General features: G+C 38.6%; 1 long non-coding RNA gene across 1 annotated transcript; it reads left to right on the top strand.

The window, feature by feature from the left end:
• The first annotated feature begins 10,953 nt into the window (after positions 1-10,953).
• LOC107765307 (uncharacterized) lies at positions 10,954-14,507 on the top strand. The gene is made up of 3 exons (XR_001643412.2): positions 10,954-11,387; positions 12,321-12,446; positions 14,283-14,507. It is a non-coding gene; the product is annotated as an uncharacterized LOC107765307 (long non-coding RNA).
• Positions 14,508-27,489: the final 12,982 nt, after the last annotated feature.

Genomic DNA, 27,489 nt, shown 5'->3' with positions numbered 1-27,489 from the left:
TTTCTTCCTTGACTACGTCAGAATCTTCTGCTGTGGGCTCAGGCATCGGAGGCAAGGCAGAATCAAGAACATAGTAGATATTGAGAGCGGACAACAAGAATATCATCTTGTCTCTCCAACGGGTAAAGTTCGTTCCATCAAAGCGATCAAGTTTGATGAACTCCTTCAGATTCTCAACAACAGACATCAATTTCTCCATAGCAGTATAACTCTTTAAGATTGTTAGAAAATAATAAACAAAATTGACTTTGAGGCGTGAAAATCGACTGTCCTTAAAGAGTTATCGCCTGTATACTAATTTAGGGAAAATACAAAACGATTCTCTTCAGGATACAACAAAGCCTGCAATAACACTTGTGATTTTCTATTTTCACTTCGTTGGAATTCTTGTGTATTTATAGGTAACCAATAGACCCTTTCCGAAAAGATGTCTTGTTTCACAAACAGACACGACTATTTATTCGAACTTTGAATTTAAAATTCAAATAAATTTGATTTTTCTGTTAAAAATAATTAACTTTAGGATCTCGTGCCTGTTGAGTCAATCTCGTGCCTGTTGAGTGCTATTTCATAATGATCAGTTCCGAGGCTAACAGGCACGGTACGAGTAAGGTCGGTCTCGAAGGTGTTTCACATAACAGGCACGGAACTTCTTTCTTCTGATGTGGGAAGAATCCCACTTCCAACTTGCCAATAACAAACTATCTTACAAAAACAGATATTGAAACTAGGGGTGTTAAACGGGCTGGATTGGACCGGTTCCGGACAGGTCCAGACCGGTATAACCCGGAACCGGCCCGGACCGGTAATAAAGGGGCTGGGCTGGGCTGGGTAAGTGGGTTTGGGGGGTTTGCGCGGTTCATCTTGCCCAAATGGGTAACCGGAACCGGTTGAACCCGGTAGAGTGAACAGTAACTCTTATCAGGTTAACCGGACCGGTTCAAACGACTAGTTTTTTTTAAAATTTTTCTGACTTGTGGGCCCCACAGACCGTTGGCAACGGTCAGACCATGTTTTGGTCTGTTGGCCAACGGAAAAATTTGCACAAATAGCCTTTTTTTTAAAATTTTTTAACCCTTTTTCAATTTACAAAACTAACCTTCTCTAAAACTATAAATACCCCCCTCTCTTCTTCATTTCTTCACTCATTACTCATTTCTCAATCTCAATTTCTCTCATTCTCCAATTTGCAAGAATTCAAGTTTTCAATCTAATTTTATTTGGAGCTCTTTTCTTGAATTTAATTTATCGTGTTTTGTCATTCGGAATTTGAAGTTTGAACTTTGAACAACTGAAGTTCAAAATTGAAATACTTGCTTGACAGTTGCTCGTGGTAACCTCGGGATTGCCTAATCAAGTGCTCAATTTATTGGCGAATTCGGTGCACTCCCTCCAACTCTTTCTCTTATTTACTATTTTAATTGCATATTTAATTTTAGCTTATACTTTAACTTTTACAATATGTTTAATGCTGCTAAAAGAGCGTGTAAAAGAGTTACTGGTAGGGGAAATAAAAAAAGAGATAGTCCTTCAGCATCTGGTAGTAATAGTAATAACCCATTATCATTTACACATGTTTCCGAATCATCGCCTAATGATAATTTAGATATAGATTATGAACAATTACAAGAAGATTTTGGAATAGAAGATAATGAAATAGGAATGGAAGATGAGATACCAGCTACACCTACTAGTGTTGGAGTTGGTAGTATTGGGGTTGCTACAAGGGGTGGTGGTCGTGGCACTAGAAGTAGACCACCTGTGGCTCCGACTACTAATCGTAGAAAAAGAAGTAAGGTTTGGAATATTTTTGAAATAATAGAAGGTACTGATAGAGTTAAATGCAAACTTTGTAAAGGTGATTTTAAACATTTGACTGGAGGAAATTTAGGGGGGACTGGGACGCTTAGTAGACATATGAGAACTGAGCATCCCATAGAATGGGGCGCTGATGGTGATGGAAATCAAACAACTCTTAACCCTACTACTGGAGGTCTAGTGAAATATGATAAAATGAAGGATCGTGAGGAGTTAGCAAAAATGATTGCTTTGGGTTATCTACCTTTTTCTTTTGCTTCTTCATCATATCTTATTATGTATATTCAAAGGATTTACAATCCTTTATTTAAAGGTATCCCTAGAAGTACTTGTAGAACTGATATATTTAGACTTCATGGACAATATCAAACATACATACGTTATTTGTTTAGCCACCTTCCTTGTAGAGTTTCTCTAACTTCTAATATTGGCCATGCTGTTAATAGAAATGATTATTTGATAATTACATGTCATTGGATAGATGATACTACTTGTATGCAAAAACGTATTATCGCTTTTAGATATGATGAAGATCAGAGTCATACAGCTACGTTTATAAGTAGTACTATTTGTGAAGTTGTTGAATTTTATAATCTCAAGCAAAAAGTATTGTGTATGTCTTTTGATAATGCTTCTAACAATAATGCCGCAATTTCAATATTAAAACTGCATTTGCAACCACCTCTTGAGGAAATTTTTCATGTTAGGTGTGCATGTCATGTTTATAATTTAATTGTTAAAAGTGGCCTTGATTTATTTTCGACTGAGATTACTCATGTTAGAAGAGCAGTTGGTGTTATTCAAGGGAATAATAGACAATCTAGAATAAAGGAATTTAAGAATAAGTGTGTCCAGTATAACCTTAAACCCAGATTCATGCCAGACGAAATTGTTACTAGATGGAATTATACATATATATTTTTAAAATATTGCTACAAATATAAATTCCCAATAACTGAAGTTGCTAATGCGCATTGTACTGATCCAAATCGTATGCTAACAAGTGGTACTTGGGAGGTCATTAATGATGTTGTTAAATTTTTACATAAATTTTATACAGCTATTGTTGAGTTTTCTGGAGCATATTACCCTACTGTTACTATGGCTTTAGTACATATAGCTGAAATTTCTTTTCTACTCTTTGAATTTAAGAAGAAAGAAAAATATAGGGATGTTGTTGAAAAAATGCAAGCAAAATTCAAAAAATATTTGTTTCCAATTCCTCCGATTTACTTAATTGGTGCTGTTTTAAATCCTTCTATTAAGATGTCTGATTGTCACCAATTAATGAATGCTTTATATACTTATATGGAGGTTGGACCAACTGAAACCCCAGATTTATATACTTGTATGAACAAGCTAAATGAATATTTACAACAATTATATAATTATTATGCAAATGTAATTGATGATGCTGCTCTTAATGTAGGCAATGTTAATCCAACTATGCATTGTACCACTTCTGCTACTGTGGATGATGAAGAAGGCCTTGATAGTTTTAATATTTTTTCTGCATTTTCTAACACTCAAACTAGTAGCAGGAACATTGATGAACTTCTATTCTACTTGCAGAAGAAAAAAGAGCCTCGCACAAAGGAATTTTCACCATTGGGATGGTGGCGTGAGAATGGAAAGCAATATCCTGTTCTTTTCTCTATGGCTCGGGACGTGCTGAATGTACCAATTTCTACTGTTGCATCGGAGAGTGCATTTATCCAAGCAAGACAATAACTTGGAGACACCCGACACTCATTGGGAAGCAATGCTTTGGAAGTTTTAGTATGTTTCAGAGATTGCATTAGATCGGAACGAAGAAATCAAGGACGTGAAGATGTTGATAGCCCAGAAGACGAGGAACTTGGAGATATATTAACACATGGAAACCCATCAAAATTTAACACTCCAGAAGAAGGTTAATCGGTTCATATTGATTATGATGAACTTACTAAGGCAATGCAAAACCTTTGAATTTACTATTTTACCTGTTGAAAAAAATGTAAACCTTTCAATTTGTAAGTTTGAAATTTGAATTAAGAAATAAAAGTAGCACTTGCAATAAGTGCATTTTTCCCCATCTTTCTTGTATTCTTTATGTTAGTACTTTGTAATACACTACTTATTACAATATTTATACAAAATTTCAAAAAAACAAAATTAAAATTACACTAAACCCGGCCCGGCCCTCACAACCCGTAACCCGTACGGTTTAGTTTTTACCCGGTTAAACCCGTTAAGAACCAACCCGGAACCGGCCCGGACCATAATCCATACGGGTCCAAAAAAGGGAGGCCCGGACCGGCCCGGTTAGCCCGTTAAACCCCCATAATTGAAACTTGGCTAAAGGTGTCAAAGGAGTGGGCCGGGCCAGGCCGGATCGAGAAAAAAAGTGACCGTTAATCGTCAATCCGGGCCGGTTATTGATTTTTCTATACCGGATTTAATGGGTCTGGACCCATCCGGTTAAATATGGAATCGGGACGGTTCCAGGTCTAAGGGGTTGTTTCGGGCCGGATTTATTTTAAAATTTTTTTATTGTATTTTGTATAACTATCGTAATTTATATTAATATAAAGTAAAAATATAAAACAAAAAAATAATCTTATAAAAAGAGTATTTGAATAAAGGATGCAAAGGCTTTAAAATCCTTATATTTGAATATTTCATTAAGAATTTAAGATAATAGAATACAACGAAGATAAAACAAATTACACTTATAATTTGCAAGTTATTTTTTTTATTTCAAACTTGCAAATTAAAGTTTACATTTAACAACAATTAAATTAACGAAAAAAGAGTAAATTCAAAGTCTTCTGGTTTATCAACATCTTTACGTCCTTGATTTCTTCGTTCCGATCCTAATCCAATCTCTGAAACATACTAAAACTTCCAAAGCATTGCTTCCCAATGAGTGACGAGTGTCTCCTAGTTGTTGTCTTGCTTGACTAAATGCACTCTCTGATGCAACAGTTGAAATTGGCACATTCAGCACGTCCCGAACCATAGCGAAAAGAACATGAAATTGTTTTTCATTCTCATGCCACCATCCCAACGGTAAAAATTCCTTTGTGCGAGGCTCTGATTACTTTTGCGAGTAGAATTGAAGTTCATCAATGTTCCTGCTACTCGTTTAAGTGCAAGGAAATGTAGCACAAATATTATAACCATCAAGGCCTTCATCTTCACCATATTAGCAGATGTGACGTATATATCTCAGGCCCTCGGCCTCATAAACAATATCAACAAGCCACCTCATGGCGTACATATCTCAGGCCCTCGGCCTCAAATCAGTATCAGTGTTTCCTCACAACTAGGCCCTCGGCCTTACTCAGTCAAAAATACTCACAAGCCCCTCGGGCAGTAGTAAAATAGTATTTCTCAGCCCAAACATCATTTAAAATATCATTTAAGTCTCAAAACGGAGTAAATGACTAAGTAGTAAAACAATGGAAAATAACATGACTGAGTTCAATTAATAAGTCAAAATAGTGAGGAAATAGTAATAAAAATTCCCAAAGGGTTCTAGTTGGCATGAAGCCCAAATATGGTAATCGGCCCAACTCATGATTATAATAAATAAGTTTTAGTAAAATACACGGTAAAACCATCAACCGGGACGGACCAAGTCACAATCCCCAATAGTGTACGACCCCACACTCGTCATCAAGGGTGTGTCTATTCTCAATATAGCACTACGATGTGCAATTCGGGGTTTCGAACCCTCAGAGCATCATTTACAATCATTACTGACCTCGAACCGGTTAAATCTCTAGCTCGCGATGCCTTTGCCCCTCAAATTGGCCTCCACGCGCGTCGAATCTATCCAAAATCAAAACAAATACGTCACAATATGCTAAGGGAACAAAGCCCAAGCGAAAACAATCGAAAAATCCCAAAATTAGCAAAACCCGAACCTCTGGCTCACTTCTCGAAACTTAGAAATTTTCACATCAACGGGTTCCTCATCTCTCCATGAGTTCATACATATCAAACGTTCTCCAATCCAACCCCAAATGGTCTTCCAAATCCCCAATCAAAAGTCCAAAATTCCAAGCCTTAGTTCTTCCATTTTAGCTTAAGTTCCCTTGATTTTCAAGGTGGATTTCACAATAGAATCTAGTTTTAAGTCAGAAATTATTACCTCCAAACGTTTCCCCTTGAATCCGTCTTCATTCACCTTCAAAGAGCTCTCAAAATGACCAACTATGGAGGAAATGAGCCCCAAACTCGCGGATGAAACGAATTAAAAACATTCTGCCCAGGTCTGACCTTCCTTCTTCGGGAACGCGGTCAATCCCTCGCGTTCACGAAGCACAAACTTACGTTGACCAACTTTTTCCCTATGCGAACGCGTAACACCCATCACGAATGCGATGCTTCTGCCTCCTACACCTTCGCAAACGTGCTCACCTCCACGCAAACGCGATAAACAAATGACCTCAAACCCCTCAGACCCAAATTACTCTACACGATCGCAAAGACCATCTCGTGAAGGTGATGCACTGCTTCCCAGTCTTCCGCAAATGCGAATCCCCTCTCACTAACACGAATGCTAAATTCTGGCCTTCCTCAATTCCTTCTACGCAAACGCGAGGTTCCACTCGCGAACACGAAGAGATAATTCTCTGCAACACTGAACCTGCAATTTCTGCAACTTACAAACTCCAAAAATGATCTGAATGACCACCCGAAACTCACCCGAGGCCCCTGGGACCTCAACCAAAGGCACCAACACATCCTAAAACCTTATTCAAACTTGTTCCAATCATCAAAACACCTCAAACAACATCAAATTACCCAAAACACATCGGATTCAAGCCTAAGTTTCCAAAATCTTCCGAAATACGCTTTTGATCAAAAACCCAACCAAACCACGTCCGAATGACCTGAAATTTTACACACACATCCAAAATGATACAACGGAACTACTGCAACACTCGAAATTTCATTCCGACCTTTATATCAAAATCTCACCTATCAACCGGAGAATGCCGAAATCTCAATTTCGACAATTCAAGCCTAAACCTTCCACTGACTTCCAAAATGCATACCGATCACGCTCCTAAGTCCCAAATCAACCAACGAGCTAGCCAAATCATAAAAATTCTGATCCGAGATCATATAAAAGCAAGTCAAATCTTGGTCCAACCTTTCTAATTTCAAGCTACAAACTGAGAATTGTTCTTCCAAATTCATTCAGATTTCCCTGAAAACCAAAACCAACTATTTATCTATGTCATAACATATCACACAGGTTAAGTCATGCTCGAGAACAGGCGAGCAAAGTGCAAAAGTTCAAAATGACCGGTCGGGTCGTTACATCCTCCCCCACTTAAACATATGTTCGTCCTCGAACGTGCCCAGAGTTGTTCCAAAAGACAACCAATTGCTGAATAACCTCACCATGCACATACCTGGGGTGATCCCACGTCACCCTATCTCACATAGGTTCAATAACACAATATAACTGAAATTTCACAATCCATCCTAGTCCATAAACCATAGAACCACTTTTCTACTTCAAAAATCATCAATACGATCAGAATCTCACATTTATACTGTGAATAAGTGCGAACAAGCTATAACAAACCATATCTGCTGTCTCAGGTGCAATCATATGATATACCACATAACTCAAATGCTTGTAGCGATAACTTCTAATCACAGCAGTTGCATACAACAATCGAATACCAATAGAAAACTCTTATCAACTAAAGTCTCATCCCAATACTTTCATATACTGCCAATGACCAATAAAACATGCGGTATGCCATAACTATTTCCCAGATCAACCATTCATGAAGCCACTTCTCCTTTGGCAAATACCACAACAAATTTCTGAGCTGAAGCTCGATATTATCCTTCCAACATGATGAAATCGACTCCATTCGCACTCATTAATGATCCCAACGATCTCCGTTAATCCAACACACTCCTCCAGTGACATGACATATCAATGTAGGCCTAAGCCACAACTTGCACAATACGCGCACCAATAAGCAATAGTCCGAACATACTCAAACCATGAAAAATGACTCAAATGAGAGAGTTGTACCCCAAGTTCACTAGTACCACCACAATTCAAGACTGAGAACCCGTCTCACATCATAGGAACAGAATATACGAATATAACCCGCAAGGTCATACCTCCGCTAATCTTCGATGCAATGCGCGATCCTATCCAACACTGCTCTACATGAACCACCTCAAGTCACTTTGCTCGAAATTGACAACCATGCATGATTTGATGTCTGGAACGAAAGCAAATCGTCATACTCACGGTAGAGAAAATAACCTACACCACACAAACCCGAAAAGACATAGCCGATACACCATTCACCGAGCAACACCCAATTTCTCTTCCCACTCGACTTATACTATTAAACCCCAATAGAACCGCACCATAGGTGCCTATAACCAACAAATCATAACATGTCGCAACATAGAAAAATAGCTCATAGATCTCCCCAGATTACTAATAGGCTCAATAACAATCGAATCAACACATCCCTCAACAATACAATTTGGCGCCAACCAAGCTGACTCAAGTTAGAACACGCATCCACATTGGCCTACCAATGAACTCTCTATCAAGGAAATCCTGAAGCTGTTCCTTTAAATTCTTAACTCTGCCGGTGCCATACAATACGGTGCCCAGTACCAAATCAATACCGAAATCAACAACCTTGCCCGACGACATGCCCTGCCACAAGAAACACATCCGAAAAGTCACTCACCACCGGAACTGAATCAATATGAGAAGCCTCTACACTGACACCCATCACAAGAGCCCAAATAAGAAAGACAATCCTTCCCAGCCGTCCGCTGGGTCTTCGAAATATAAAAACTACTCTAATAGGACATAATCCGTCAAACCTCGCCACTCAATCCGTGGCTTTTCCGGCATAGCCAACAACGCCTCCTTAGCATAATAGTCCAGAATGACACAACACAGAGACAACCGGTCTGAACCCAATATCATATCCAAAATCTAACATACCCAGCACAAAAAATTCGCTCGGGTCTCCAAACCCCGATAGTCACTAAACAGTGCTGATACACGCGATCCACAACCACAACATAGCCTAAACATGAGAACTCCCAGTCTCCCACTCCATATAGCACACGGATCATCATACCTGATCCCAATTTCGCCGTCCGAATGCATACCACACCTTAAATACCCAATCATTCCATGAGAGATACTCTAAAATTCCCCTGTGCCACCAAGCAAACTCAAATATCAGCAGTTTTATCTAATAAGAAAGTGATGCAATACTACCGAAGCACCATCAACTTAATCACATTGCCTTTTCTGAAACACATACCCTCGTCAAATCACCCCAATTAGCATTACCACTTCCTTAATCATCTGAAGATCATCCCCCTAATCATCTGAAGCTCATTCCTCTAATCATCTGAAACTGCACGTGCTGCTTAAGAATTTATGACTTTCCTGTTCAGAACTGAACCGTAACCTTCCACACACAACTCTCAATCCTCCACAACCTACCGCATATATCGTATCATCTTTGGATAACATGAGAACTTCATCTTCCTTCTGAACCACAAATATCTACGTACTCAACTAGTCAAGAACTTTGCATTGATCCCATATAGAAGAAAATCACTATACATCCCATGCTCCTCATGCCCACAGAAAATATACATCTCCAACCGAGGTAGAAACCACCAAGAACTTTCTGACTCCCCTTTGCATAAACAAGTCTATCAGGACTGAATCTTCCTAACTCAAGCAACCTATGCATGCCACTAAACCCAAGAGCATTGCCGCGAAATACCCGTAGAAACTTATTACCTCATAAACACTCAAGGAATTAATCATATCCTTACCGTACCGATCCGTCCTGCTACCAAGCTATCCTATCTATCTGAGTTTCCTTCTGGTTTATCTTCAACCTGATATTCCTTCTTGCTGTAGCACCACAATTCCTCAACCCAGACTTACCACACGAAGCCCAAGCATAAAACCACACTGTCTAAGGCTCATAAGCGCTAAATACTCCTTAAATATTTCCAAAAGCACCACATTTAACATACTTTACTCTGAAGAACTTCTTGCGAATCTAAATCTGTTACCTTTACCTTCCTGGTACTGATACATAGAATCTCATAATTATTATAGAAAACACCACAAGTCTTGATATTTTCCAATGAAAACTCAGTCCTTAGCCACATATACAACTTTAAAATACGACATTGTTACATTTAGAATCTTGAACACATTGGAACCATTCTCGAGAGTCATTCACTCTATTCAAACTGCAATTAGCCTGATCAAACGAACTGAATTCGTGCCTCGTTGGCACTCTGACAGTGCAGAATGAGACATCATCCCATTACAACCAAGCAACTTCTTGCCCTATGCACCGAGCATCCTTTACCAATGACAACTTATGACATTCCGTGATTCTCACACACCTGTGAAGCATCTTATAACCTTTGTTTAAAAAATTCCTTTACTCGAGCCATCATCGGTCTCAATCTCCGTAGGCCATAACTGATTCACCTAAACGTCTCAAACTGGAACCGACATAGCACATAACCGTGCAATCAACGACTCAATAGAAGACTCCCCTACTTGGCTTGAAGCCATAGGTCAAAACACACTCAATAACTCATAACGCGTGTAGACATGTGATTTTTGACCCTCCCCAAGATTTTTTATATATTAGCGTAAAATATTTAATTTAGGCATAATATAGATATTTTAAGTAATTTTTGACTCTTTTACTCTATTTTACTAGAAGAAAACAAAATTTACAAAAATAGGTTCACTAATGTTTCGTAGTCATTTTTAATCTTAAAAAACAACATATACAACAATAGTATCGTAATTTTATTTTAATATAATATTTGAAAATACCAAAAATAGATTTGTTTTAATGATTAGTTTTATTTTAATAATTATTTGAATAGTAGTAATAATTAATAAATGGGCCCGTATTTTTAATCTCGTTCGCAACGAAAGAATAGAACTTGAGCTCGAGCAACTCATTTTAGGCTTAATTTTGGACCTAGCCCACAATTGTCAAGCCCATAATTTCTAGGCTCATACTCCTTAACCTAAAAATCCTACCAAAAACCTACAATATAAAAAGACAAAAAGAGGGGAAGGCTAAAAAACAAAAAAGCAAGAGAAGCCAGCGCAGCATACACGGACCCCCCTCATCGGATTCATCTTCTCCTTCACTTGGAGGAATGAAAACCGGAACCAGCCGCAACAATGCAAAGAGGAGACCCCTCTCTGAAATTCATCTTCTTGGTCATCCCCCCAAGCACGCATGAACTTTGAAAATTGCAGACCCTTACTCCATCTCCACTAGTTTTTTTCAAGAGTTTTGTTTCAAGTTTTAGATTTCTTCTTCGGGTTTCTGATTTCAGAACGATGGAATTAATCGAAGTTTGGAGCCATTTCCGAGTTCGGATCGTTGGAGGTTGCCGTTGAAGGTTTAAGTCTGAAAATCTGATTCGATTTTTGACGATTCTGTTTGAAGCCGCGTCGATGTCCGACTGTAATTGTTGCTTCATGTACTGCGTATAAACTTCAGGTTCATCTTTGCAACGTTGGTTTATCTCTTCCAGATTTAATCGGTTCATGTGGATGTTCAATGTAGTCTTTGTTTCAGCAAGTTTGAATGTGTATGTGATTAAGAAGATGTTAGTATTAATTAGTCGCTTCATTTCTTTCTCTGATTTGCCTCTTACCTTGTGGTGTCATTGTTGGGTGGATTAGATGCATGTGAAATTAGAACAAATGTCCGATTTCTCTTTTCTTACGGTGTTACTAGATATTGCTATCATTTTTTCCTCCTGTTAGTTCGGAATTAAAGTGTTTGGGTGTTTAATTGTTGGGGTGTTAAAAGGCTGTAACGCATAGCTACAGATCTGGATAATCGTATTTCTCATTTTCTTAAACTTTGTTTTGCTTTACAATGTGCTTCCATTAATTTGTCGTTCTCTGTTTGGTGATGTGCTTGGGTTGAAGTTTTATTGTTTTGATTTGAGGATGGTTGACTTCTCATTTCCTTCCATTCTTATTTGCTGAACCTCGCACCCTTATGATAATATGATATCTTTGTACTTTTGGGTGGTAGCATCCATACTTTTGGAGGAAAGATTACTAGAAGATGTCATCATTATAAAGCCTATATGTAAGTTTTTTTAACAAGGTAATGTATGCAGTCTTATAGAAAACTAGAGATATTAATTTGTACAAGAGTAAATGGAGAACAATGATAGGGTAAGGAGAGTGCGTATAGGATGGGATGAGTTTTATGAGAGGCAAGTTAGCAAGTTAAAATAGTTTGTAAAATCTCAAATGAGATGAAGCGAGTTGCGGGTTAAATGTTTTAGAATATTGACCAATTGTTTGAATTCGAGTGCTCTGTTTGTTGATGGTATGGGTTACTACATCACTATTTTGTTTTGAATGTCTTGATAATATTCACTTTATTAGTAATTCTTGTTTGCATGTTGCTTAGCAAATAATTTGTTCGGATGGGGTTTCGCCACTTCGTTAAGAGACAATTGCTTAAGGCTTCCCAGCACCAGATTTGTGGGAGTTAACTTGCAAAACGTGAAGAAGTTGGACTTGGATTCTAGATGAGGTAAAGTAGAATTGAGGTTAAGTTCGCGTTCTTGTCTTAATATAAATAAAAAATACCATCGTGATTGTGTATACGTTCGCGTAACATAATTACGATTCTAAAACCAATTCGGAGTATGCGTTCGCGCAACTCCAAACAAGCTTTCTTAATAATAAATTGAGTATCATGGCTTTATATATCCGGGGGTGAATTTCATGTGACCCGGCTCTAATTACAATAAGGTTAAATAGAATGTGTCGTGAACCGCGGGTGCATTTCATGTGGCATAGCTTGCGATATGTTTTAAATAACCTTGAATTAACTCTTTAAATATTTAAAAGAGGTAAAGGGTAGATGCACATGAATTCTAAAACGAGTAATTGAACAATTTAATAAGCCAAGTATGATCAAAGTGACCGTGCTAGAACCACGGAACTCGGGAGTGCCTAACACCTTCTCCCGGGTTAACAGAATTCCTTACCCGAATTTCTGTGCTCGCAGGCCGTAAATAGAGTCAACTTTCCTCGATTCGGGATTTTATACCAGTGACTTGGGACACCATAAATTATCCCAAGTGGCAACTCTGAATCTTTAAATAAAGAAATCCCGTTTCGATTGTCTTTTAATTGGAAAAACTCCCTTGTATTTATACCCTCTATGGGGTGTAAGTAAAAATGAGGTGTGATAGTTCTGGCGACTCTGCTGGGGATCAAACCCAGAATCTCTGGTTCAGGGTTCAAGAATTCGAGTTTGTTAATGATTTTCACTTGGCTTCATTTATTGCTAATATTACTGTATTTTGTGAATTTTTTGTACTAAATGTCATTTGTTTACTTCTCTATTATTGTTTGAATTGTATATTACTGTCTTCTTACGCCACCCCTCTAAGTCTTCTGGAAATAGTGCATACGTTCGCGTAGCCTGCTTTTTCTATAGAAATTATACCAAACAGAATGAGGCTGGGAAAGCAGCAAGGCCGGGTAGACTTCAGTGCTCCCGGTACGTCGCCCCCTCCTCGGCCCCAATTGTCCGCTCAGGTACCCCAAGTCTAGACCAAAACCCCAGGATTTAAACCTAGAATAATACAGCCTCATGCCGGATCCCCGGTAGGAACGTTTGTTTGCATCATGTGCATTTGACTTAAGGGACTCAACATAGGGGTTGGGTTCGTCTAGGACAGGTGTACCCAAAATAACAGACCATTTTATGCATCCTATGTGCTACATGTTGCATTTATTCAAGGGTAAAGGCTCATTTGGCGGACCAATGATAACTGAGAGTAAATGAAGAAGTGAAAAAAAGAAAAAAAGGGGGAAAAACAATGAAAAAAGAAAGAAGAAAGAAAAACAAATTGAAGGGAAGTGTGAAAATAATGCAAGTAGGATCTAGTTATGTTTTTTTGTTACATTTGTAAGGAAAAAGACAAAAAAAAACATGAAAAATTCAAAAAAAGATTTTGTACTTTTTCATCATTTTTTAAAAATAAAAAAAAAAAAGAGAAAAATAAAATCCAAAGAGATTTTGCATGTTTCGTCATTTTTCAAGAAAAATCAAGAAAAAATGTGATTTCTATGAATTAATGGGTTTTTTTATTATTCTCACCCGTATCCAATTTGCTCGAACTACGCGAACCTGATTCTCGTCTCTCGGGGCGGGATACGTAGGCAACCCACATAGGGTTCGGTCTTCCTAGTAAATCTTAAGTTCTTGGCTTTGCGGGGTCTTAGCCAAATTTTGTACTTCTAGCCACCTTTTGGCCAAATAAGTCATTTTGCAAAAATAGTTCCAATTATGAGTATTATTATTTCACATAGTGTTGGTTAAAGTTTTCTCATACATGTGTGGATTTATTTACAGAAGTTTGAGCATGACAGACACTATCCGGTCAGGATCGCTCAGTCAGGAGTTGCTTAAGGAGATTTGTTTTATTTTTATATTTTGAGTCTGTTCTTCATTTTATGTCGTCTTTTACTTTCTAGTTTTGTACAGTAATGTCAAGTCTTTTGTTATTGTATTTTCTGCTTTATATTTGAAAAAATGTGTTGTAACTCAAAATCCAAAAAAAGAGATGTTGCATTTATATTTCCGTTATAAGTTTTCTTTAGAATGCTAATTCTAGAAATGAAAAAAAAATCGAGGTTGTTTTTCCTTTAGGCAATTAATATCTAGGATTTAAAATGAATTGTTTTTATGTTTCCTTTAGTATATTAGGACCAAAATTAAAAAAAAGAGAGAATTTTATTTTAGTACTTCTTTAAAAGCTTTCTTTAAGGTGTTAATTCCAAAATCCAAAAAGATTTTCTTTTGAGGTGTTTCTTTGGGAAATTAGTGAAAAATAAAAAAAAAATCTTTTTATTTTCATTAGAACTTTAGGATATTGTACATAGAAAAATACTTTATCTTTTGTCTATCATTAGAATTTCCCTTTTAGGTAATCAAAAACTAAAATCCAAAAATATCTTTTATCTTGTTCATTTCTCGCTTCGAAATCCTTCTTTAGGGATATCAAATGCAAGTTCAAAAAAAGATTCTCTTCTAGGGTTTGTTCCTTAATAATTTCCGCAGAGTATTTGTTTCAAAAAGAAAAAAAATTCAAAAAGAGGTTTGCTTCTTTTATTTCTCCTTTCTCATCAGATTGTCAAAAAAGGGAAAAAAGAGAACGTTGGTTTGTTTACTTTATTTTCGATCTTCCCGAACTACGTAAAGATCTGATTCATGCAGCGTCATGATACGTAGGCAACCTACATAGGGTTCAATCAAATTATTTTTTTTATTATTAAAAGAAAAAAAGAGAAAAAGGGGAAAAAAAGAAGAAAAAAAAAGAGGTGAAATTATGGGATGTGAGAATTGGGAAGATAGAAAAGAGCGACACTCAGAAAGAAAAGGGGAAAGGAAAATGAGCGAGCTAAGAAGTGCTAAAAAAATAAAGAGAGGTTGAAATAAACAAATTGGGATGATGCCAACTGACCTTTGTACCCATCGAAGTCCTTTTAGAACCGATAACTGTGGCTAGGTGCATTGCACATAAAGTGAGATTATCTTATGTTAAATGTCCTAACGCTAACGTGATGGCTTCATTTTGTTATATTCATAGCAGAATGGTGGTTGGTTTGTGGTTTTTAAAGTGGTAACTCTTCTCTACAACACAAAGTCAAAAGGCAATGGCAGACAACAACAGAACTGAGTTGGTTGATACTGGTGCCTAGAAGCAGTCGGTTGAACAGGACAATGAGTTGGTTGAAGAGGTAAAGATGTTAAAACAACACATGGCGGACATGTATCAGGCCTGGATGACTGGGAAGGCACCACCCCCGCCACCACCTAGCTTCATAAATGCTACCCTTACCCAAACACCGGTCCCAGTGCCAGATGATCCCCCATACTCTCCAAATCCACCCGCTTATCATGGCTTTCCCAACCACCCTAGTAGCTCTGTCACTCATCTTCCAATTACCTTTCCCAAAAATTGTCCTCCTGTCTTATCCACCATCCCCAACAATGAACACCCACTCAAAGCTTACGATGCCCAATAGTACCCCTCAAAGGTTGCCCACAAGGTTCCTAACTCATACAAGCAGGTCCCGCGGGATGAACCTCATGTTGAAAATGAAAAGTTCATAGGAAGAAAAGGGTGAAATGGGATACCTAGGAGGCCGAAAGGCATAGAACAATCCTTAAATAACAAGTAAGGAATGAGAGATCAGGGTAGCATGTATTACAAAGAATTGTCTATGTCCCCCGGCGTTTGTCTGCTTGCGGGGTTTAAAGTGCCAAAGTTTAAATTATATGATGGGTGTGGGGATCCGGTAGCCCATTTGAGGGATTATTGCAGTAAAATGAGAAGTGTTGGCGAGAAAGATGATTTGTTGATGGCGTACTTCAGTGAGAGCCTGACTGGGGTAGATTTGGAATGGCATAATCGTCAAGATGTTGGTAAGTGGCCTACATTGGGTGACATGACTCAAGATTTTGTTCGATACTTTTAATACAGATCAGGTGTTGTCCCAGACCGCTCCTCCCTATCTCAAATAAAAAAGAAACCCAAGAAACATTTTAGGGATTTTTGGCTCAGATGGAATGAACAAATTGCTCGGGATAGTCCTCCCATTGATAGAAAATATGTTGGTGAGCCCCGCCAACGACAGGGTCCAGTGGTCGTTCTTGCTAAACGCTTTCAGCCTCAATGTCGGCCTCATGGATATGCTTGTAATCCTCCCCAATGCTATTTCTCCCCACAGAACTCCCAAAGTCGTACATCACTTTCCCAGTACCCCGTCCACAATGCACTATCACTTTCCCAGTACCCTGTCCACAATGCACTACCATATGCTCCACACCCACAAGGCCCGCGATGGCCCACACCACTTCCCCAAATGTCTTACCCGCCCTCACGAGCCTGCCAAAACCCCCTAAATCAGGTTTTCGGCCCAATCAAGCATTTAAGAATGAGAGGTTGCTGAAAAAAGAAAAGGCTTTCACCCCTATTGGAGAATCATATGCTAGTTTGTTCCAAAAGTTGAAGCACTTGGACATGTTGAAGCCGATTCATATAAAAATGTCAAACCCTCTGTCAAAGAAGTTTGATTTTTCTCAAAGGTGCGCATATTGCTCAGATGCCCCGGGGCATGACATAGAGAAGTGTTGGAATCTGAAGAAAGCAATTCAGAAGCTTATTGATGCAGGTGGCATTGTCGTGCAAAATCCAGATGCAGCAGACACTAGCCAAAGTCCATCGCCTGTGCATAATGAGACACATATGGTGGGTATGGTTTATTCTGAAAAGGAATGTGATAATTCTTCTGGGAGCTTTGGAGGTCCACGTGCTACTAAGCTTTCAGCGCTATTAGGGGTTGATCTTAAGAACGAGCTGGCAAAAGGAACCCAAAAGCAATTTGTTAAGAATAATGTGATGAAGACTTGTGAAGGTCCTAGTATTGCTGATGTAGAATTCAGTGGCTAAGATTCCATGCTTGGTAATTGGAAATACGCTCCAGTTCTTGGTCAGCCGGAGAGGAGATTTTGGTGGTTTAGTTTGTCGTCATTTCTGTTGTCCGGGTTATTGCAGGGTTGTAATCCGGACATCGTCTTGTGACTCAAATCCTTCTATCCTTTATTTTGTCTAGTTCTTTTAGTCATATTATCTCACTTAGTGTTTTGTAGGTTTGTTCTAGGTTTGTAACCCCAGTCTAGTTTGTCTATTTTGTTATCCAAACCCTTTCACCATCTGTCTAATGCAAGTTTCTATTTTCTATTATTTCTAGTCATTTTTGTTTAGTTCTCTTTTCCTTTTATAGTCCTTTTCCTGTTGATTCTAGTGACGTGATATGCACGCGTAATTCTTAGCCTGGTTTTAAAAGTCACTTTAATCACGAAGCAATGAAACAATGTTGAAGATGTAGGGACACTTGAGAGAAATAAGTAAAGGCATTTTGAGATCACTTCAAGCCCGAATTGTGTGAAACTGGGGCAGATAGAACATAAAGAACCCCGATTGAAATGCATCATGCCGCATCAATTTGAAGATAAAAGCAAGTTTGCCCCAAATTTGTAGGGGGCCGTTCGTGGTAATGAGAGTGAGAGTGTTGTCCAATGGTACTTTGTATATAACAAATGTAGAAGGCGAATGTGTTGGTACGATCATCAAGTCTGGCGCAACCAAAAGATGTTACGAATGTTTTCCTTGGTTTGTTTAATTGTGCTATTTGTACTTGGCATGTTTTGAAGGTTTGAATGATGAAGACATTTTGTTCTGCTATCTAAACACTTTATCCCTCATCATCCCTTTTGAGCCTTATTTATTTTCTTTCATACCCCTCTTTCGGAATCAGTAGCGAATATCAGAAACACAAGCATGAAAGATAAGAAAAGGAAGAAAGAAAGAGAGAAAGAAAAGGAAAGGGAAAGAAAGAAAGAAAAAGAGAAAAAAAAAGAAAAAAGAAGAAAAGAGAAAAGAAGAAGAAAAACAATAAAAAGAAAAAGATAAAAAAAAACAGAAGAAAGAGAAAAGAAAAAAAAAACACAACAACAAAGTAATTTTTATGACATGAACTACGTTCGACCTGATTCCTTTAAAGGATACGTAGGCAGCCTCATGGTTCAGTCCCATCAAAAGAAAATCCAAAAGTCCTCAAGCAAGAAACTGGGGCAGAAGTTGTGGTTGTTGTAAAAATCTGGTTCCAAAAGTTGTAATTTTGAACCCATGTGAATTGTTTTGAGCCTCGGATATCCTTTCTTTTTAACCCTATCCAAAAGCCCACGTTACGGTCCAAAGAAAGACCTTCCGATCAGTCTTCGAGAGACTCCAAGTCAAGAAAGTGGAGGTGATTCATATCAAGGGCAACACTCTGGTCCAAGCGGAAAAAATAATGAAAATGAGAGAGTCTTATTGGTGAAAACCCTTACGGGCACCGTAAGGCGACAGGAGCTGAGAGAAGTTTAAAATGAGAGAGTCCTATTGGCTAAAACCCTCACGGGCACGGCATGACAACGGTAAGTTGAGAGGAAGAACAAAATGAGAGAGGCTTGATGGTAAAAACCCTTCGGGCACTACAAGTCGAATAAGGATTGTGAATTAGATTGGATAATCGGAGCATGGAAGCCTAGTTTCACGGTTCAGAGGTATAACAAGAGTTGAACATCAGATTTGTTTGATAGAATAGGCCACATGTGCATGTCATGGTCATTAGAGTTGGTATCCACATCTGATAGGTTTCTACTTTGTAGTTTTCTTGTTAGGAATCACCTCTTTCCCTTGTCCTTTACTCCGTTCCTTGTGTCTTGTTTACTTCCTCTTCCTGAGTATGTTTGGTCAGAACAAGTGAGAAATGACTTCAAAATTTGCCACCAGCTTTCCAATTGCACAAAACGAGATCTGGCTAGCACGTCACAGTGTCATAGGTCAGGAAAGAGCAACAAACACACTGAGTTGGTAATGACCAACATGCTTTGGGGTCCATCAGAAATACAAAGACTTGGTATATTTCAATTCGTGAACAGTGCAACAGATAGAGGATGTTGGGTGAACGGGTCAAAGGTATTCCCTGTGATGAGACAAAGAAAGTGGTTAACTAGTGACAAGCAAAGTCTTCCAAGAAGAAATCAAAGTTGACGTGATAAGTGAGGGAACAATAGACTTCAAAGCTAGGGCCAGTGATTTAAGTCAGGAAAAACAACATGCGTACTGAGTGGATGGAAATTAGCGTGCTTTGGAATTCATGAGAAACACAAAGGTGCAGTACACGTCAACACAAGAGCACGATGCAACAGATGGAGGGTGTTAGGTGGACGGATCAAAGGTATTTTCGGTAAAACACAAAAAGGTTGGTAAATGTCAGTTTATGAGCAGTGCAACAGATAGAAGGAACTGGGTCAAAACAGAGAAGGGGCTTTTTCTGTGATAAGGATGGCAGAAAAAGTGGCTAGTCCATAAGCAAGCAAGGTCCTCGAGGGGAAATCAGTTATCATGAGAAGTGAAGGAGCAACCGCTCTCAAAGTCAAGGCCACAAACCAACCACCACATTTTTAAACTGATAAGATTTTTATTTGATTTGAAACAGGGGAAGAAAACTTGTTTGTTTCAGAGAAACCCTCCGTGGAGAAAGGCAGTCACCAAACAGGTATGATCGTAAACTTTCAGGACCCTCCTGGAAAATGGGACCTAGTTTAAAGTTCAGAAATAACATAACCTAGTATAAATGTATCCCAAAAGAATATAAGTTAGCTTAGAAGTTTGCATGTCCGAGATAGGATTCAATTAGGAGTTTTCAGGACCCTCCTGAATAATGGGACTTAGCTCTAAGATTTCGATTAGATAATAACATTTAGTGTAAGTTCTGCTGTAGGGTAGTATAACTCAGCCATAAAAGTTGTCACTCTTAAGATAAAACGTGACTTTTGATTTTCAGGACCCTCCTGGATAATGAGGAGTAGTTTAAAGATTCTCTTAGATAGCAAGATTTAGTAGAAGTCACATCTGTAGAAGATATAACTTAGATTTAAAATTGTCGTTTAGTAAGAGTTGTGAGGACCCCCTGCATAATGGGACCTAACTTTCAAATTCTTAGTAATATTTGGTAATATGATTCAGTTTAACACTCAGATATGTGCCCAGTTACCAAACTGGGGCAGAAAAAGTTTCTTTGTTCTTGTCTATTTTGTTAAAATCAGGTACCCGATTGGAGAACAGGGAGAAGTATTTCAAGCGCAGTAGTCAGAAGCCCGCATGGAGAACAAGGGAGTACAATTTAAGTTTTAGCTTTCAAATTCTTTGTTTTATCTATGTTGAAGTCAGGATCCCGCCTGGAGAGCAGGTAACACATTTCAAGTTGAAATCAGGAGCCCGCCTGGAGAACAAGGGAGTACAATTTAAGTTTTAGCTTTCAAATTCTTTGTTTTGTCTATGTTGAAGTCAGGAGCCCGTCTGGAGAGCAGGGAATACATTTCAAGTTGAAGTCAGGAGCTCGCCTGGAGAGCAGGGAATACTTTCAAGTTAGCAGTCAAGAGCCCACCTAGAGAACAAGGGAGTACAATTTAAGTTTAGCTTTCAAATTATTTGATTTGTCTATGTTTAAGTCAGGAGCCTGCCTGGAGAGCAGGGAATACATTTCAAGTTGAAGTCAGGAGCCCGCTTGGAGAGTAGGGAATATTTTCAAGTTGAAATCAGGAGCCCGCCTGGAGAATAAGGGAGTACAATTTAAGTTTTAGCTTTCAAATTCTTTGTTTTGTCTATGTTGAAGTCAGGAGCCCGCCTGGAGAGCAGGGAATACATTTCAAGTTGAAGTCATGAGCCCGCCTAGAGAGCAGAGAATACTTTCAAGTTAGCAGTCAGGAGCCCGCCTAGAGAACAAGGGAGTACAATTTAAGTTTTAGCTTTCAAATTCTTTGTTTTGTCTATGTTGAAGTTAGGAGACCTCCTGGAGAGTAGGGAATACATTTCAAGTTGAAGTCAGGAGCCCGCTTGGAGAGCAGGGAATACATTCAAGTTTAGCAGTCAGGAGCCCGCCTGGAGACCAGGGAATACATTTCAAGTTCAGCGGTCAAGACCCGCCTGGAGAGTAGGAAATACATTTCAAGTTAGCAGTCAGGGGCTCCGCCTAGAGAATAGGGTCAGTTTTTACTTTAGTCAAGCTTAGTTTATAGTTTCCTAGTCTATTATGCAAGTGGTTTACAATTTTGTGAACAACTCACAAATCTTCCTAGTGCAATCTGGGGCAGAAAAATTTCTTTGTTTTGTTTATTTTGTTGTAATCAGGCGCCCACCTGGAGAACAAGGGGAGACAACTCAAGTTTCTAAGGAAAGCAGTGTCGAAGGAAGACAACTCTAGTTTCAAGGGAAAGTAGTTTTGAAGGAAGACAGTTCAAGTTTCAGGGGAAAATGGTTCAAGGTGCAAGGGAAAACAGTATCAAGTAACTAGATAAGAGGGTTCAAGTTCAGCAATCAGTTGCCCATCTGGAAAAAAGGGAATTCAATTCATAATGCAATTCAAGTCAGTAACGAAAGAAGCTCGCATCAAGAATGCGAGTCATCAACAGAAGTTAGTCAATAAAGGAAAAGAGAGAAAGGCAACAAGGTAATCCAAATGCAGAAGTTGATGAAGGATGTGTGTTGCTCAAGACATGACCAAGGCCACAAGCACTACATGTCTGGTCTTGGTCCGAAAATCTGAAGAAGAGCGAGCTAGCACCTGCAACTGGCGAGCGTTAAGGTTCAAATCTAAAGTCTGCATGAAGAACCACTCAAGACTCAAGATCAAGCTTCAGAAGACTTATAGATAGGAACCTTGTAACTCATAATTGATAGGCTTAGCTAGTCTTTTTCATGTTTTGATTTTGATGTAATAGTAGGACTGCGGACCGGAACCTCGGCGAAACGACACCTCGGCGGGAGCTCCACCTCGGCATACTCCGTCATCTCACTCATTTCTGAACTACACATGGCCTGATTTCTTTATAGCCAAGGACATGTAGGCAACCCAGATACCAGTTAGTCTCTCCAAATAAGAGTCGGGTCAAAAACCTGTATAGTCAGTCTTTGTCTGAAAACTCTGTACGTTTCCAGTCAAAGAGGGGCAGCTGTAGACATGTGATTTTTGACCCTCCCCAAGATTTTTTATATATTAGCTTAAAATATTTAATTTAGACATAATATAGATATTTTAAGTAATTTTTGACTCTTTTACTCTATTTTATTACAAGAAAACAAAATTTACAAAAATAGGTTCATTAATGTTTCGTAGTCATTTTTAATCGTAAAAACAAATATATACAACAATAGTATTGTATTTTTTATTTTAATATGATATTTGAAAATACCAAAAATAGATTTTTTTAATGGTTAGTTTTATTTTAATAATTATTTGAATAGTAGTAATAATTAATAAATGGGCCGTATTTTTAATCGCGTTCGCAACGAAAGAATAGAACTTAGGCTCGAGCAACCTATTTTTAGCTTAATTTTAGACCTAGCCCACAATTGCCAAGCCCATAATTCCTAGGCTCATACCCCTTAACCTAAAAACCCTACCAAAAACCTGCAATATAAAAAGAAAAAAGAGGGGAAGGCTGAAAAACAAAAAAAAGGCAAGAGAAGCCAGCGCATCATACACGGACCCCCCCTTATCGGATTCATCTTCTCCTTCACTTGAGGAACGAAAACCGAAACTAGCCGCAACAGTGCAAAGAGGAGACCCCTCTCTGAAATTTATCTCCTTGGTCATCCCCCCCAAGCACGCATGAACTTTGAAAATTGCAGACCCTTACTCCATCTCCACTAGTTTTTTTCAAAAGTTTTGTTTCAAGTTTTAGATTTCTTCTTCGGGTTTATGATTTCGGAACGATGGAATTAATCAAAGTTTGGAGCCATTTCTGAGTTCAGATCGTTGGAGGTTGCCGTTGAAGGTTTAAGTCCGAAAATCTGATTCGATTTGTGACGATTCTGTTTGAAGCCGCGTCGATGTCCGGCTGTAATTGTTGCTTCATTCACTGCGTATAAACTTCAGGTTCATCTTTGCAACGTTGGTTTATCTCTTCCAGATTTAATCGATTCATGTGAATGTTCAATGAAGTCTTTGTTTCAGCAAGTTTGAATGTGTATGTGATTAAGAAGATGTTAGTATTAATTAGTCACTCCGTTTCTTTCTCTGATTTGCCTCTTACCTTGTGGTGTCATTGTTGGGTGGATTAGATGCCTGTGAAATGATTAGAACAAATGTCCGATTTCTCTTTTCTTACGGTGTTACTAGATATTGCTATCATTTTTTCCTCCTGTTAGTTCGGAATTAAAGTGTTTGGGTGTTTAATTGTAGGGGTGTTAAAAGGCTGTAACGCATAGCTACAGATCTAGATAATCGTATTTCTCATTTTCTTAAACTCTGTTTTGTTTAACAGTGTGTTTCCATTAATCTGTCGTTCTCTGTTTGGTGATGTGCTTGGGTTGAAGTTTTATTGTTTTGATTTGAGGATGGTTGACTTCTCATTTCCTTCCATTCATATTTGCTGAACCTCGCGCCCTTGTGATAATATGATATCTTTGTACTTCTGGGTGGTAACATCCATACTTTTGGAGGAAAGATTATTAGAAGATTTCATCATTATAAAGCCAATATGTAAGTTTTTTTAACAAGGTAATGTATGCAGTCTTATATATAACTAGAGATATTAATTTGTACGAGAGTAAATGGAGAACAACGATAGGGTAAGGAGAGTGCGTACAGTATGGGATGAGTTTTATGAGTGGCAAGTTAGCAAGTTAAAATAGTTTGTAAAATCTCAAATGAGATGAAGCGAGTTGCGGGTTAAATGTTTTAGAATATAGACCAATTGTTTGAATTCGAGTGCTCTGTTCGTTGATGGTATGGGTTACTACATCACTATTTTGTTTTGAATGTCTTGATAATATTCACTTTATTAGTAATTCTTGTTTGCACGTTGCTTAGAAAATAATTTGTTTCGGATGGGGTTTGCCACTTCGTTAAGAGACAATTGCTTAAGGCTTCCCAGCACCGGATTTGTGGGAGTTAACTTGCAAAACGTGAAGAAATTGGACTTGGATTCTAGATGAGGTAAAGTAGAATTGAGGTTAAGTTTGCGTTCTTGTCTTAATATAAATAAAAAATACCATCGTGATTGTGTATACGTTCGCGTAACATAATTACGATTCTAAAATCAATTCGGAGTATACGTTCGCGCAACTCCAAACAAGCTTTCTTAATAATAAATTGAGTATCATGTATATCCGAGGGTTAATTTCATGTGACCCGGCTCTAATTACAATAAGGTTAAATAGAATGTGTCGTGAACCGCGGGTGCATTTCATGTGGCATGGCTTGCGATATGTTTTAAATAACCTTGAATTAACTCTTTAAATATTTAAAAGAGGTAAAGGGTAGATGCACATGAATTCTAAAACGAGTAATTGCACAATTTATAAAGCCAAGTATGATCAAAGCGACCGTGCTAGAACCACGGAACTCGGGAGTGCCTAACACCTTCTCCCGGGTTAACAGAATTCCTTACCCGTATTTCTGTGCTCGCAGGCCGTAAATAGAGTCAACTTTCCTCGATTAGGGATTTTAAACCGGTGACTTGTGACACCATAAATTATCCCAAGTGGTGACTCTGAATCTTTAAATAAACAAATCCCTTTTTGATTGTCCTTTAGTTGAAAAAACTCTCTTGTATTTATACCCTCTACAGGGTGTAAGTAAAAAGGAGGTGTGACAACGCGTACACTCTCTTGCTGCCATAATACCATAGTGAGATTAAATTCAAATCCTTGGTAACCTTGTAAAAACATAGATCATCTAGAATTTTAACTCTTCTGTAAATCTCGCATTCACTCTCGCAACAGTCAAGCACACTCTCTTAAGCGACCCAATTTAAATTACAACACATAACTTTCAACTTTCACTTGCAAATGAGATCTTCTAATAGACACATAAGGATCACATAATCTCAGAACACTTCGCAGGAGATAACCCACCTGCTTTGCCTCCAACTAACATTCCTGTATACCTCGTCGTAAACTGTACGCAGTCACTTAGTCTTCCTGAGTTTGAATGCATACCGCGCAACATGAAATTTACTTCACTCTCAACTGGGAAACATGAAAAGATCCTTCACACGCCCATAACTCGGGGCTATACCTCGAATCGAGATGGAATTCATGCACCTAATAGTTCTTTTATCCTTCCGCAGACCTTTCTCATCGCTTCCAAATCATATGGACACATCTTGCAGTACCAAAATACTCATCACATAGCCACCTAGTCGTCACATCCACTAACATGGACACTACCGAACATATAAGTTCAAAAATACTTGCTCACACAATCGGCACCTTGGTGCTCAAGCCATAAGCAAGGATCCGGCCTCAAGTCCTCCACACTGGCCCAACATCAACTCACAGAGATCACATCTCGCCCCTCGATCAGGGAACCACAAGTCATCAAGGCACATCTGATACTGAGCGCTCATGCGCGTATACGAACGCGTGGAAGGAATTCAAAGAGTTATATTTCAAGCTGAATCAAGGACGCACGATAAGAATTCAAGAATGTGAAGTTTTCCTAAAGGTTATGCATCCTCTCGAGGATAAATACAGACGTCTCCGTACCGATCCGCGAGACTCTGCTAAACCTGCTCATGACTCGTGAGACCTATGTAACCTAGGCTCTGATACCAACTTGTCACGACCCTAACCGAACCCGGTCGTGATGTCACCTATCGTGAAGACAAGGCCAGCCAATTAAACCCAACTCACTTTATAAAATAGTTAAGCAATATAAAAGCAGTCTAAACATGATTTAAGGATAATATGTAGCGGAAATACAACCCGACACAACCCAAATTGGGGTGTTACAAGTCACGAGCATCTACTAGGGGATAAATACAACTAAAAGTCTGAAGTATACAAATACAGACTAATGAAATGAAGAGAGGGAAAAGTAGTGTTGCGAACATTGACAACTACCTTGCTAAACTCTGATGACTCTGCCTTCAATCGGCCAAAACCCGCTACCGGGTGTATAAATACCTAAATCTGCACGCAAGGTGCAGGGAGTAAAGTGAGTACTCCAAGTCAGTGAGTAACAAATGTAAATAAAGACTGAAGGCAAGAAAACACATAAAGCATATCAAGATGTTGTATAGAATCAGTTCTAAAACCAGTAAGAAAGTAGTGAAACTGTAAAATCCCTTAAAACATCTTAGCTCAGTTTAAACTTTTTTTTGAAAAATGGCTTTTTCAACAGTTACGCAAATGAATTCAAAACAATTAGTGTAAAGCATAGAAATCCTCCATTCGGGCACAAATACCATAGTTTAACTGGTAAATGATAGGTAAATATGAAAGATAAACACATAAAATTTCGCCCCTCAGGCTCAATGTTAACAACTCCGCCCCTCGGGCAATATCTCAGAACAATACCAGCCCCTCGGGCAATCACATAGAACGATACCAGCCCCTCGGGCTATCACATAGAACAATATCTGCCCCTCTGGCTATATCTCACATCACAATAGGTACCCGCACTCATTGGGGTGTACAGACTCCGGAAGGGGACCCTTATGGCCGAAGCGCAATATCAAGCCATCTCGTGGCATCAAATCTAGGCTTTTGGCCTCAAATCAGTCAAGCCACCTCGTGGCGTATATATCTCAGGCCCTCGGCCTCATAAACAATATCAACAAGCCACCTCGTGGCATATATATCTCAGGCCCTCGGCCTCAAATCAGTATCAGTGTTTCCTCACAACTAGGCCCTCGGCCTTACTCAGTCAAAAATATTCACAAGCCCCCGGGCATTTGTAAAACAGTATTTCTCAGCCCAAAACATCATTTAAAATATCATTTAAGTCTCAAAACTGAGTAACAATGGCTGAGTAATAAAACAATGGAAAATAACATGATTGAGTTCAATTAATAAGTCAAAACAGTGAGGAAATAGTAATAAAAATTCCTGAAGGGTTCAAATAGTTGGCACGAAGCCCAAATATGGCAATCAGCCCAATTCATGATGATAACAAATAAGTTTCAGTGAAATACACGGTAAAACCATCAATCGGGA

The sequence above is a fragment of the Nicotiana tabacum genome, chromosome 20 (assembly GCF_000715075.1).
Source record: "Nicotiana tabacum cultivar K326 chromosome 20, ASM71507v2, whole genome shotgun sequence".
NCBI classification, from domain to species: domain Eukaryota; kingdom Viridiplantae; phylum Streptophyta; class Magnoliopsida; order Solanales; family Solanaceae; genus Nicotiana; species Nicotiana tabacum.
This window is presented reverse-complemented; position numbering and strand designations above follow the sequence as displayed.